Here is a 12,518-nt window from a genome sequence, read left to right on the forward strand (position 1 = left end):
GGCTTTTTAAACACACCACTTTTTTCTCACCATATTTGTTTCTCCCTCCTACTGATTTTCATTTTATTTTTTACATATTGCCACATGCTTACGCTTAGGAGACAGCTGAAGGGCTCTCGTGACTGGCACTGTGTCTTAATGCCTTTCTCTCTTCCTCCCTCTGCAGACCAGATGATTGATGGCTGTTACACCGCTGACTTCACTTCTGGTATCTGTCCACTTGGACCCGCCTCTTCCTGCCAGGAAGACTGAAAACTAGAAGCTCCACCGTCTTTTCCAGTTCAATCTTAAACTCTCATCTGGAAAGGCGTTTCCGCAATTATTGCATGTTTTGCAATCCATTTATATGGGGTTGCCAGGCTGGTACCCCAACTGTGTCCTTTGTTTCTCTTAAAATATCTGATTGCTTTTATTATATAAAAGGAACTTGAACTAATGGAACCTGAGGAAGTGATGTTAACAACAGTAGGCCTTTGGTAGACAAAGGTTGTATTATTGAAAAAATTTTGATATCACCATTGACATTGCCAAGTTGAGATGTGAAACTTTCTCAGACTCTTTGTTCCCCTATTCACAATTAGTGTAATGTGAATAAAGCCAGAATTGTTAAAATCTCAGTAAAACTCTTCATTGTTCCTCAAGGAATTTTAAAAAATTGAATGGTCAGAGATCTTCAGTCAAGTGGGACCACAACCATTTTAAGGATGCTAGTGTGCATACACTCCTCCATTGCCTCAGGCTGCCCCTTTTCCCAAGTCAATATTCAGCATCTGGCATCCGTGACTCTTTGTGGAGCCTAACAGACCTCCTGACCCGCTGAATGTGTGGCATCCATTTCTATGCATCTGCTCATAGTGGCGTATTTACTACCATATTAATTGTTAAAGGAATATATTTTTAAATAATTTAGTTTATCCTGTAAAAATGAATTGAACTCCAAATGTGCTTTATCTAGAAGAACCACATACACATTTCCAAAATGATTTAGTTCAAGGCATACTTTGCAATCGCTGTATATCTAAAAATATTGAATATGGCACAAGAAAGGGGTGCTGGCAAGGTGTCATATGAAAGGCTGGTCTCATTTACCAGTTCTTTGGGTTCTTATCTGTTGGGTTGAGGGAAAGGGTGTGTGATTTTAGAATCGTGGAAACTATTCACTTCCTCCACCCATTTTTGTATGCCAAAATTGACAGTGTTTTCTTATTTGAATTGAATACGCTAATTAGGCAATACATTTCTAATGAGAAACAAGAAAATGCACGTAGAGAATGGCGAATTGTTAATAGAATATTTATTAACCCTGTAGATGCTTAATTATGTTTGAGAATATCCACACATCTGTTTTTGTAGCTCTCCACATGGATTGGGGATGGTGTTGAAACTATAGAATTTTACTCAGTATTATTAATTAACTAGCAAAATACCTGCGCTTCACAGCGGCGAAATACTGCCTTAAAATTTTTATTAAGAAGAAAATTAAACCTTTTTAAACTATATAAATACCAATTATTATTTGTATTTCTTTGTATACCACATTGTGAGTTCGGCCCTCCGGTTGTAATATGACCAAGCTGTGCGCTGAGCTTACTCTTGAGCATGCAACGTACAGTTGGCCATGTGAACAGTAATCTTGTTTCAAATCTCACAGCTTGGATTGCTGCTGTCATAATCGGTTTGAGTTTCATGGTTTGTTTCAATTACGACAGTATTTGTAGGACTTGATGTGTTGAAGTGACATTCAGCATCTGTCAAGCGTTGTAAGTATACAACCGGTTTCATTGATAACTTCACATCCAGCTTTTGAGAGTTTAAACATTCATAAACATCAAAGTGTCCACTACTGAAATCGTCACCTGTGAATCTTAGATGTTTAAGAGGCATTGGCGGTTGTCGAAAGGTGTAAAATATTTGGCCATTTCAGTACACTTGAAAGCAACAACCGAACAATTCAGAGGCAACCATCAACTCACATGCAGAACCATAGGTGAAGGGCTTAAGCATTTCACTCTTCTAGTGCTCCTGTGTAGAATAATTATCTGCTGTACCGTCATCAGTCCACATCTTGAACCTGTCCCAGTCACGCAATACATAAGACACAATGTTCCTCCGGATATCAAGAGTGAGCCTGATATGGCAGTGCAATATGTAACAAAGAGAATGGAAAAGGCAGGCAGCGTCACCGAGCATGGAAACCACTCGGTAAGTGACAGTTCTTTGATCAATGAGGATCACCTTGATAGACATGTTAATGGGGGTACGGTTGGAATGATAAAGGAAATGGGTACCTGAACAATGTAAAGTAAGTCTAAAATACCTACACAATAACTATAATCATAATAAATGAACAATAAAACAGCGGAGAAGCTGTGGATTAAATAAAAAGGCTGTAGTTATCAGCAGGGAGACGTGAATCCCGTGGCGAAGCAAGGAAGGGAATGTAGAGACCGGATCGATGGACAGCCTTATATAGGCAGGCAGCCAACAATGTGGGAGACATTGGGATGGGGGACCCAACGCCGCTTCACACGGTGACCGAGCTGCAGGCTATGGACGTATATATGTATGTAAGTAGGATTCAGTTAGCGTTGGGAACCTGCGTACCAAATTTCTTGAAGATGGGCCCAAAGTAACAAAGACCATTGAAAAGTTCAATATGGCGGCCAACAGCGGCATCATACCACCGAAATAAGTATCAAATTTCAGCCTTCTACCTACACGGGAATTTGGAGAATTAGTGATGGTGGAAAGTTCAATATGGCGGCTGACGGTGGCATCATACCACCGAAATAAGTACATACATTGGTTTTGGTTAGCTCAGGGAAGCCGCCTACCAAATTTCGTGAAGATGGGGCCTTGAATAAGAAAGTTCAACATGTCGGACGTTGTTGACCATTATGACCATTACGTGTAGAATTTCGAAATGAAACCTGCTTAACTTTTGTAAGTAAGCTGTAAGGAATGAGCCTGCCAAATTTCAGCCTTCTACCTACATGGGAAGTTGGGGAATTAGTGACGTTGGAAAGTTCAATATGGCGGCCGACAGTAGCGTCATACCACCAAAATAAGTACGTACATCGGTTCTGGTTAGTGCAGGACATCCACCTACCAAATTTCGTGAAGATGGGGTCAGCCTTCTACCTACATGGGAAGTTGGAAAATTATTGACATTGGAAAGTTCAATATGGTGGCCGGCAGTGGCGTCATACCATTGAAATAAGTACGTACATCTGTTTCGGTTAGCGCAGGGAAGCCGCCTACCAAATTTCGTGAAGATGGGGCCATAAATAAGAAAGTTCAACATGGCGGATGTTGTCGACCGTAATCGACCGTTATGACTGTTACTGTAGAATTTCGAAATGAAACCTGTTTAACTTTTGTAAGTAAGCTGTAAGGAATAAGCCTGCCAAATTTCAGCCTTCTACCTACAGGAAGGGGAAGTTGGAGAATTAGTGATGAGTGATAATATAACATAATATAATTTTACAATTTAATACAAGTATAAACGTATATGAAGTTTTAACAATGAATTATTAAACACAAAGATAAGAATTGAATGTAACTAAAGGGTTAACTACATGTTGTTTTAAGCCTAGGCACATGAGGCTTTCGCCTCATGTTAGAGGAGCCACCAAGATAGTTGCTAAGGTTAAAATGAAGTAGGCAAGTAACAAACAACCCTCTAGAAAGTGGGAATAATCTAATGAGAAAGTCCAGACATCCCTCCTATGAAGCAGCGCTAAAATCAATAGAAGAGTCCACACATCACCCCTATTTCAAGGCAATATTCAGATTAATGGGAAAGTCAAAAGGAACCAGAAAATACTGGAGGCACTCATTGATTGGATGAAGCTCTTTATATTATGCATATTAAGCGTCAGATGATGTGAAGTATTAGATGAGGTAATGTAACAGAAAAGGGTAAAGGCAGATAATTGTTCTATTGATTACTCGCTCCATGGACTGAGCCGTTTGTGCATATCTGTGTGCAAATAAAAAATCGTTCTGCATTTTCATCTGGTCTCTGAGAATGACCTCTTTGAAAACAGAGGAAAGATTTTTCCACTACAAAGCTAAATTTGAATTTGAAATATTCACTACTTGAAAGCTTTCACAATTTATTTTTTTATACAACATCAAATCACAGTGGATTTAATTTGTCTTTTTTGACACTGATCAACAGAAAAGAACTCAAAGTAAAAACAGATCTCTCTGCAAGGTGCTCTGATTTAATTACAAATACAAATCATATTCATGTTACGCTAAGCACAATCTCATGGCCTCATTATCTGCAGATTATAATGATTTAATTTTTATTGGACACAATAATTTACCAGCAAAGTGCCACCTAGATGTGCTATCCTTCATGGTGCATTGCATGAAGAATGTTGGCTTTAAATGTCAAGATTTTAGATTTGAACTGTCCAGTGGGTACTTATCAAAAGATTATGTTGAACAAATGCAAAGTAAAATTAGCCAAAAACCATCCAACAGCCAATCATATAAAAATGCAATTTTGACAAACTTTAACATTTTTCTATGAAAGCTAACTCTACTCCCACAAAGCTATTTAGGCTCTGTTTTTAACTACATGATAGTGTAAAATGCAATTAGAAAATAAGTATTGTATATACTCTACTAATACATGTAATGAAATTCTATTATCATTGTTATTTATGAATATGATTCACTGCTGCCAAAATAGTTAATAGACAAAGCTGTGATATTTCTGTCTTTGATGAAGCAAATTAAGAAAAATGAAAAATGCTTCAACATTCAAAACAGTTAAGTAAGTCCCTGAATGCTCCTAACTTTACATTATGCACACATTTTCTAATATCACGCATGTGTCTGGGGTTCCCCAGATAAGCCTGACTGAGGTAAGAAATAGTGAGGTAAGCAGTACCTTACCAGCAGGGCCGTCTTAACAGCATCATAGGCCCCCAGGCAAAGTACTGCACTGGGGCCCATGTTTTGATAGCAAAGCATCAACATACACAGGCATCAGAAACATTGTGGGCCTCTATGCTTCTGGGGCCCCCGGCCAGTGGTCATTGTGCCCCTACATTAAGAAATGTCATCTTGTCCTTTCTTCACACCCCAGAGAAGATGCTCATTGAACCTTTATCTTTCTTTTTTGGTTTAACTAAATGTGGTTACCAGGGTGGTACCCCAGCACTTCTCCCTGCTTCTGACTGCTTTCATGACACCAGCCTCACCAACTTGTTTAAAAATTGTGTCCGCTATTCCAGCCTTGTCCAACTTCTGGTAGTTTCCATCTTATTGTACATTATTCATTAGGCCTGTATGTTGATACACACTGAACATTTTAATCATCTTCATCATTTTCAGTCATTAGTGATGACATTGTGGGGCTTCTTAACACAGAAGAGCAGAAATAGACCCGAGTACCAGCAGTTTCAACCTACCTATCCTCTCTTTAGAGGATCTAACCATCAAATCAGGAATTCCTCAAAGTGCACCATCTTCCTGTTAACAGCACCTTTAGTTAAAACCATTCTTGCTGTGAAAAATTATTCTGGACTCAATTCTTGCTGTGAATTCTTTTACCAGAACCTGTCTGATCCTCACCAAATTCTTTCCACAAAACGGTCTTCATTAATGTCTTTGTAGCAGGTGCCATTTTATATGGTCTGCTGCATCCTTTCTGTCAAATCCAGGGACTTGTCAAAACATTGTATGAATGGACTCCTTCTTTCACTTGATGGTGTTCCTCACTGTTGTTCTCCCCCAATGGTTCTTGGGATTGCTCCATAACACACACTGACTACCTTATAAACACATCTTCTAACAGCTCCCTCCATTACAATGACATCATTTCTCTCTACGTATATAAAAACCAACGTCTGCCTGTCTGACTGTCTGTCTTTTCACGAGAGAACTACTTAACAGATTTAGATCTGTTTTTTTTCTATAATTTGCTTGAACATTCCGGTTGATTTTACAACTTCTCTCATTGCGTTAAGTATCATAGTTTGCTTTCAAGAGTGATTTGTTCGTGATAATCCGAGACGGAGGCTGCAGGCCTAGGGAAAGGGGAAACGTGATGTCAGGAATAGGGAGCGGTTTGAGTCAGTCTACCTCTGCATTTTGGAGTGTACCTTGCTTCCGCTTAGCTAGTGATTCCTGTTTGTTTATTGATTTTTAAAGTTTGTCCTGTTTTATTACTACGTCAGCAGAGCCACGGTGACGGCTAGTTAGTGATAAATGAAAAAGGAAGGTTTTGATTTGCATACAGTTTTTTGAAACGGTTGCTAAAGCTTTGTAGGTGATTTAGAAATTGTGAAATGTGACATTGACTAAAACAAGTTTTCTGGAGTAGGTTCACTTGGGTTCTTTTCTGCTGCTTCAGAGATGGGAGTAGATCCATACCTTGTGGCATGGATCATGGACTATCTTACAGAAAGACCTCAGTATGTGTGTCTCGAGAACTGCAGGTCTGACATTGTGGTCAGCAACACAGGAGCGCCACAGGGGACTGTACTTTCTCCTGTCCTGTTCAGCCTATATTCATCGGAGTTCCAATACAACTCAGAGTCCTGCCACATGCAAAAGTTCGCTGACGACACTGCTATTGTGGGCTGCATCAGGAGTGGGCAGGAGGAGGATAGTATAGGAACCTAATCAAGGACTTTGTTAAATGGTGCGACTCAAAGCACCTTCAACTGAACACCAGCAAAACCAAGAAACTGGTGGTGGATTTTAGGAAGCCCAGGCCCCTCATGGACCCCTTGACCATCAGAGGTGACTGTGTGCAGACCCATAAATACCTGGGAGTGCAGCTGGATAATAAATTGGACTGGACTGCCAATACTGATGCTCTGTGCAAGAGAGGACAGAGCCGACTATACTTCCTTAGAAGGCTGGCATCATTCAATATCTGCAATTAGATGCTGCAGATGTTCTATCAGACGGTTGTGGCGAGTGCCCTCTTCTACGTGGTGGTGTGCTGGGGAGGCAGCATAAAGAAGAAGAACGCCTCACCCCTTGACAAACTGGTGAGGAAGGCAGGCTCTATTGTAGGCATGGAGCTGGACAGTTTGACATCCGTGGCAGAGCAACGGTCGCTGAGCAGGCTCCCGTCAATCATGGAGAATCCACTACATCCACTGAACAGGGTCATCTCCAGACAGAGGAGCAGCTTCAGCGACAGACTGCTGTCACCGTCCTGTTCCACTGACAGACTGAGGTGATTATTCCTCCCCCACAGTATGCGACTCTTCAATTCCACCTGGGGGGTAAACGTTAACATTATACAAAGTTATTGTCTGTTATACCTGCATTTTTATCACTCTTTAATTTAATCTTTTTTTTATCAGTATGCTGCTGCTGGAGTATGTGAATTTCCCCTTGAGATTAACAAAGTATCTATCTATCTATCTATCTATCTATCTATCTATCTATCTATCTATCTATCTATCTATCTATCTATCTATCTATCTATCTATCTATTATATAGTGCCTTTCATATCTATCTATCTATCTATCTATCTATCTATCTATCTATCTATCTATCTATCTATCTATCTATCTATCTATCTATTATATAGTGCCTTTCATCTATCTATCTATCTATCTATCTATCTATCTATCTATCTATCTATCTATCTATCTATTATATAGTGCCTTCATATCTCTATCTATCTATCTATCTATCTATCTATCTATCTATCTATCTATCTATCTATCTATCTATTATATAGTGCCTTTCATATCTATCTATCTATCTATCTATCTATCTATCTATCTATCTATCTATCTATCTATCTATTATATAGTGCCTTTCATATCTATCTATCTATCTATCTATCTATCTATCTATCTATCTATCTATCTATTATATAGTGCCTTTCATATCTATCTATCTATCTATCTATCTATCTATCTATCTATCTATCTATCTATCTATCTATCTATCTATCTATCTATCTATCTATCTATCTATCTAATACAGATCATACCAGTAAAACCAGTTCTACTTATGCACTTACACTCTACTCTTGTTCCCTTCACCACAGAGGAGAACCATGCATTTTTTTAAAAATGTGATATGTGGCATACTTTCCACACACATCAAAACACTCCATGCTTATCCTCATTGCAAGCTTCTCATGATTTCTTTCTAAATGATTGAAATTATAGCATTAAAATGTTTTCACACCGTAACTAGAAGCGTTTCTTCTTTGAATGGCACAAAGTTTGTTGGAAGAAAAACATCATTTATCTTGTGATTTTTTTTTGTAAAGTGAAACATTGAGTTTTGCTGCAAATTAAATTCTGCATGAGATGGTTTGCTCACCACTTGTGCTCATCAGTGTCCATTCATACTCCATGAATCAGACCTCCTCTTAAGATGCAGGACTATCACGTCTAGAGATTGAATTTGAAAAAGTCCTAAACAGAAGTGTCCATTAAGCCCAGAATATCCTCATTCCCAGTTCTAACTAGCAGACACTCCAAAAGGTAATCAATGAATGATAGATAGAAAGGAGCACTAAATGTCTAGATCAGATGACATTAGTACAAGCTAATCACTGACCTGTAGCCCAAGGTTCTCAAGTACCAGGGACATTTTATGTGGGGACCTTCTGCTCAGAAATGGTGTTTCTTTTGGACAGCCCATTAATTGTACTGAAATTCCTTGTAATATGTTTGGGGCTCGTAAATTGGTCTCCCTGATCACTCCCCTCCAGCTCACAGAGTCTCAGTTGGACTACAGAGCTCAGTAGGTAGTACCAATTTGAGGTCGGAGAAGGTTGGATATACAGCAGGCACCCAATCAACAAAGATTTCTTCTCTACAACTTGAAGTGACATTAGAATGACTCTCTGGTTAACTGCTGTGAACTCTGCTGGTACAAACCCAACAGGAGGCTTTTATTGTATCACTTCTATTAACGAGGATTTTCTACATTTTATATAGTGTAAAAGGAACAGACTCGACACACGTAGAAAAAGGTTTGGGGCAGCCACCCGTATAATATTCCTAGCTGCAAAGGATTCTTTAAGTTTCAACAGAGTTGCTGATAGTACGCAGTCCAAAACAGAACTGATGAATGATGGTAAAGATGGCGGTTTTAAGTGGTCAGACAGGAAGTGATGTAGGGTCACCGGAAGTGATGTAGGGTGACCGGAAGTGATGTTTTCCTGGCATCAGCCTGGGCACCGGAAGTGACATTCTTCTGGGCACCGGAACAGGAAGTGATGTTCTTCTGGGTGCTGGAACCGGAAGTGACATTCTTGGTTCAGATAGGTTTTCCCGCGGCTGGTCTGAAGAGATAACAGGAGAAGGTTTAGTGCACCCTGCCCTCCCGTGGTCTGGTGTGGAATTACCTTTACTTGGTTCACACAACGTCCCCCTACTCACAAGTGTGTGACAATAGCTTCTTTTATTTTTGTCCTGAACTGTGCAACACCTTCATGTACAACCTCTACAAAAGTTCAGCTATTACAGCGTCCTTTTGCTTTCCAGTGATGGTCCGGTGTGAGTCTATGTTTCTTCTTTTCTAAGATTCTGTGGATGGACATTGAGGAGTTGGTTCAGAATCATGCACAGAACTTACTTCTTGTCTGGTCCATGTCATTAGCAATTTAGTGAGGATAGAGAGATAAAGTACAGTCATGGCCGAAATTATCAGCACCCCTGGAATTTTCCCAGAAAATGCACCATTTCTCCCAGAAAATTGTTGCAATTACAAATGTTTTGGTATACATGTTTATTTCCTTTATGTGCACTGGAAAAACACAAAAAATAGAGAAAAAAAGCCAAATCTGACATAATTTCACACAAAACTCAAAAACTGGGCTGGACAAAATTATCGGCACCCTCAATTTAATATTTGGTTGCATGCTATTTGGAAAAAATAACTGAAATCAAGTGCTTCCTATAACCATCAACAAGCTTGTTACACCTCTCAACTGGAATTTCCGACCACTCTTCTTTTGCAAACTGCTGAAGGTCGCCTTCTCCCAACAGTAATTTTGAGATATCTCCGTAAGTGTTCATTCGGATTTAGATCCGGACTCATTGCTGGTCACTTCAGAACTCTCCAGCGCTTTGTCTTCAACCATTTCTGGGTGCTTTTAGAGGTATGTTTGGGGTCATTGTCCTGCTGGAATACCCATGACCTTTGGTAGTCTTCAGATTTCATGATGCCTTGCACACAGTCAAGGCATCCGGTGCCAGAGGCAGCAAAACATCCCCAAAACATCTTAAAACCTCCATCATGTTTGACTGTAGGTACTGTGTTCTTTTCTTCGTAGGCCTCATTCCGTTTTCTGTAAACAGTACAATGTTTAGCTTTACCAAAAAGCTCTACCTTGGTCTCATCTGTCTGCAAGACGTTTACCCAGAAGGATTTTGGCTTCCTCAAGTACATTTTGGAAAACTCCAGTCTGGCTTTTTTATGTTTCTGTGTCAGCAGTGGGGTCCTCCTGGTTCTCCTGCCACAGCGTTTCATTTCGTTTAGATGTCGACGGATAGTTTGAGCTGACACCGTTGCACCCTGAGTCTGCAGAACAGCTTGAATATGTTTTGAAGTTGATTGGGCTGTTTGTCCAACATTTGGACTATCCTTCGTTGCAGTCTTTTATCAATTTCTCTCTTCTGTCCACGTCCAGGGAGATTAGCTACAGTGCCATGGTTTGCAAACTTCTTGATTATGTTGTGCACAGTGGACAAAGGAAGATGAAGGTCTCTGGAGATGGACTTGTAGCCTTGAGATTGTTGATATTTTTTCCACAATTTTTGTTCTCAAGTCCTCAGACAATTCTCTGCTCTTCTTTCTGTTCTCCACGCTTAGTGTGGCACACTCGGACACACAATAGAAAGGTTGAGTCAACTTTTTTCCATTATAACTGGCTTCAGGTGTGATTTCTATATTGCCAGCACCTGTTTCTTGCCACAGGTGAGTTCAAATGAGCATCATATGCTTGAAATAAAATGATTTACCCACAATTTTGAAAAGGTGCCAATAATTTTGTCCGGCCCATTTTGGAGTTCTGTGTGACATGATGTCAGATTTGAATTTTTTTTCTCTGTTCTTTGTGTTGTTCCAATGCACATAAAGGAAATAAACATGTGTATACCAAAACAGTTGTAATTACAACAATTTTCTGGGAGAAATACTGCATTTTCTGGGTAAATTCCAGGGGTGCTGATAATTTCGGCCATGACTATACCTGCAACTTTAACAGTCATTTTGATGATGAAATGTTAAGAGTGGGACTCCCATCCCTGATGGAGATGTGAAAACATCAGTCATGCAAGGACCATTGACAGGGTAGCCTAAAAGACTAGCTGGTGTGCTGTGTTCTTTTATGAACGTGCAAGAGCAGAACAGCTGAGTCCAGCATATTAAATAAGATGTAAAATATGTTCACTAGCCACATTTATCTCCTTACATATTTAATAGAGGCCTACCTACTGCCTGCCTCTGAATTACACAAGCAAGTTTGAGGATCACTTGGAATACATTGGAGACACATGGAGACACCACCACACACAGGAAGTCATCAGTGTTAAATGTCTGCTAAATAAAAGAGTATCTGGAGCCATCATCGTAAATCCTATGCGATCACACCAGAGTTACAGTCCGATACGGTCTGCTGAACTATAAAAGCATATTCTTCTTAGTGAAAGCAGTCAGGCAGCCAGTGCTGGTCTCTTCATACAACACATTTAATTTATTTGTTTGTTATTGGAATATCCCGCAGTGTCAGCATGAAAGTGATTTTCCACATGAGAAATACTGGAAAGCAGCTCGAAGAACTTTTGATAAAATTGCTGTTGTCCTTTAAAGGTAACTTTGTTCCAAAAATGATAAGGGTAAGTAATGGTGTCATATCTGCCTTTCCTCCAAACTGCTTTGCTTCTTTATAGTTCAAACAACACTGTTTCAGTCAGAAACCAGCGGTACATTATGTAACCTGGCCAATGGCTGTCACTCACTCACTCAGGCACGCTGCTTCCTTCGTAAAGATCTCCAGTGGTTGGAAGGATCTGATTGGTGTATCTGTGAACAGAGAGAAGGAGATGCTATTTCGGCTGAAATTATGAGTCAGTCATTGTCCAAGTAGTGGAAATCAAACTAAAATCTTTCCCTTGTGCTTCTTCAACGACTCTTTGATTATTAGACTTTCTGGCTTAGTACGTTAGACATCTCATTGGGTCTATCTACTGCATCTATGTTACATAGTGACTAATATCTATCTATCTATCTATCTATCTATCTATCTATCTATCTATCTATCTATCTATCTATCTATCTATCTATCTATCTATCTATCTATCTATCTATCTGTCTGTCTGTGCATAATATCTATTGTAATGATAAAGCACAAACCAGAATTAAGAATTGAGGCACCCGGAGGCAAACCCTAAGGGTGAAGCCATCTTTGCAGACACAAGTCTCATCTATCTATCTATCTATCTATCTATCTATCTATCTATCTATCTATCTATCTATCTATCTATCTATCTATCTATCTATCTATCTA

The sequence above is a fragment of the Polypterus senegalus genome, chromosome 6 (assembly GCF_016835505.1).
Source record: "Polypterus senegalus isolate Bchr_013 chromosome 6, ASM1683550v1, whole genome shotgun sequence".
Lineage (NCBI taxonomy): Eukaryota > Metazoa > Chordata > Cladistia > Polypteriformes > Polypteridae > Polypterus > Polypterus senegalus.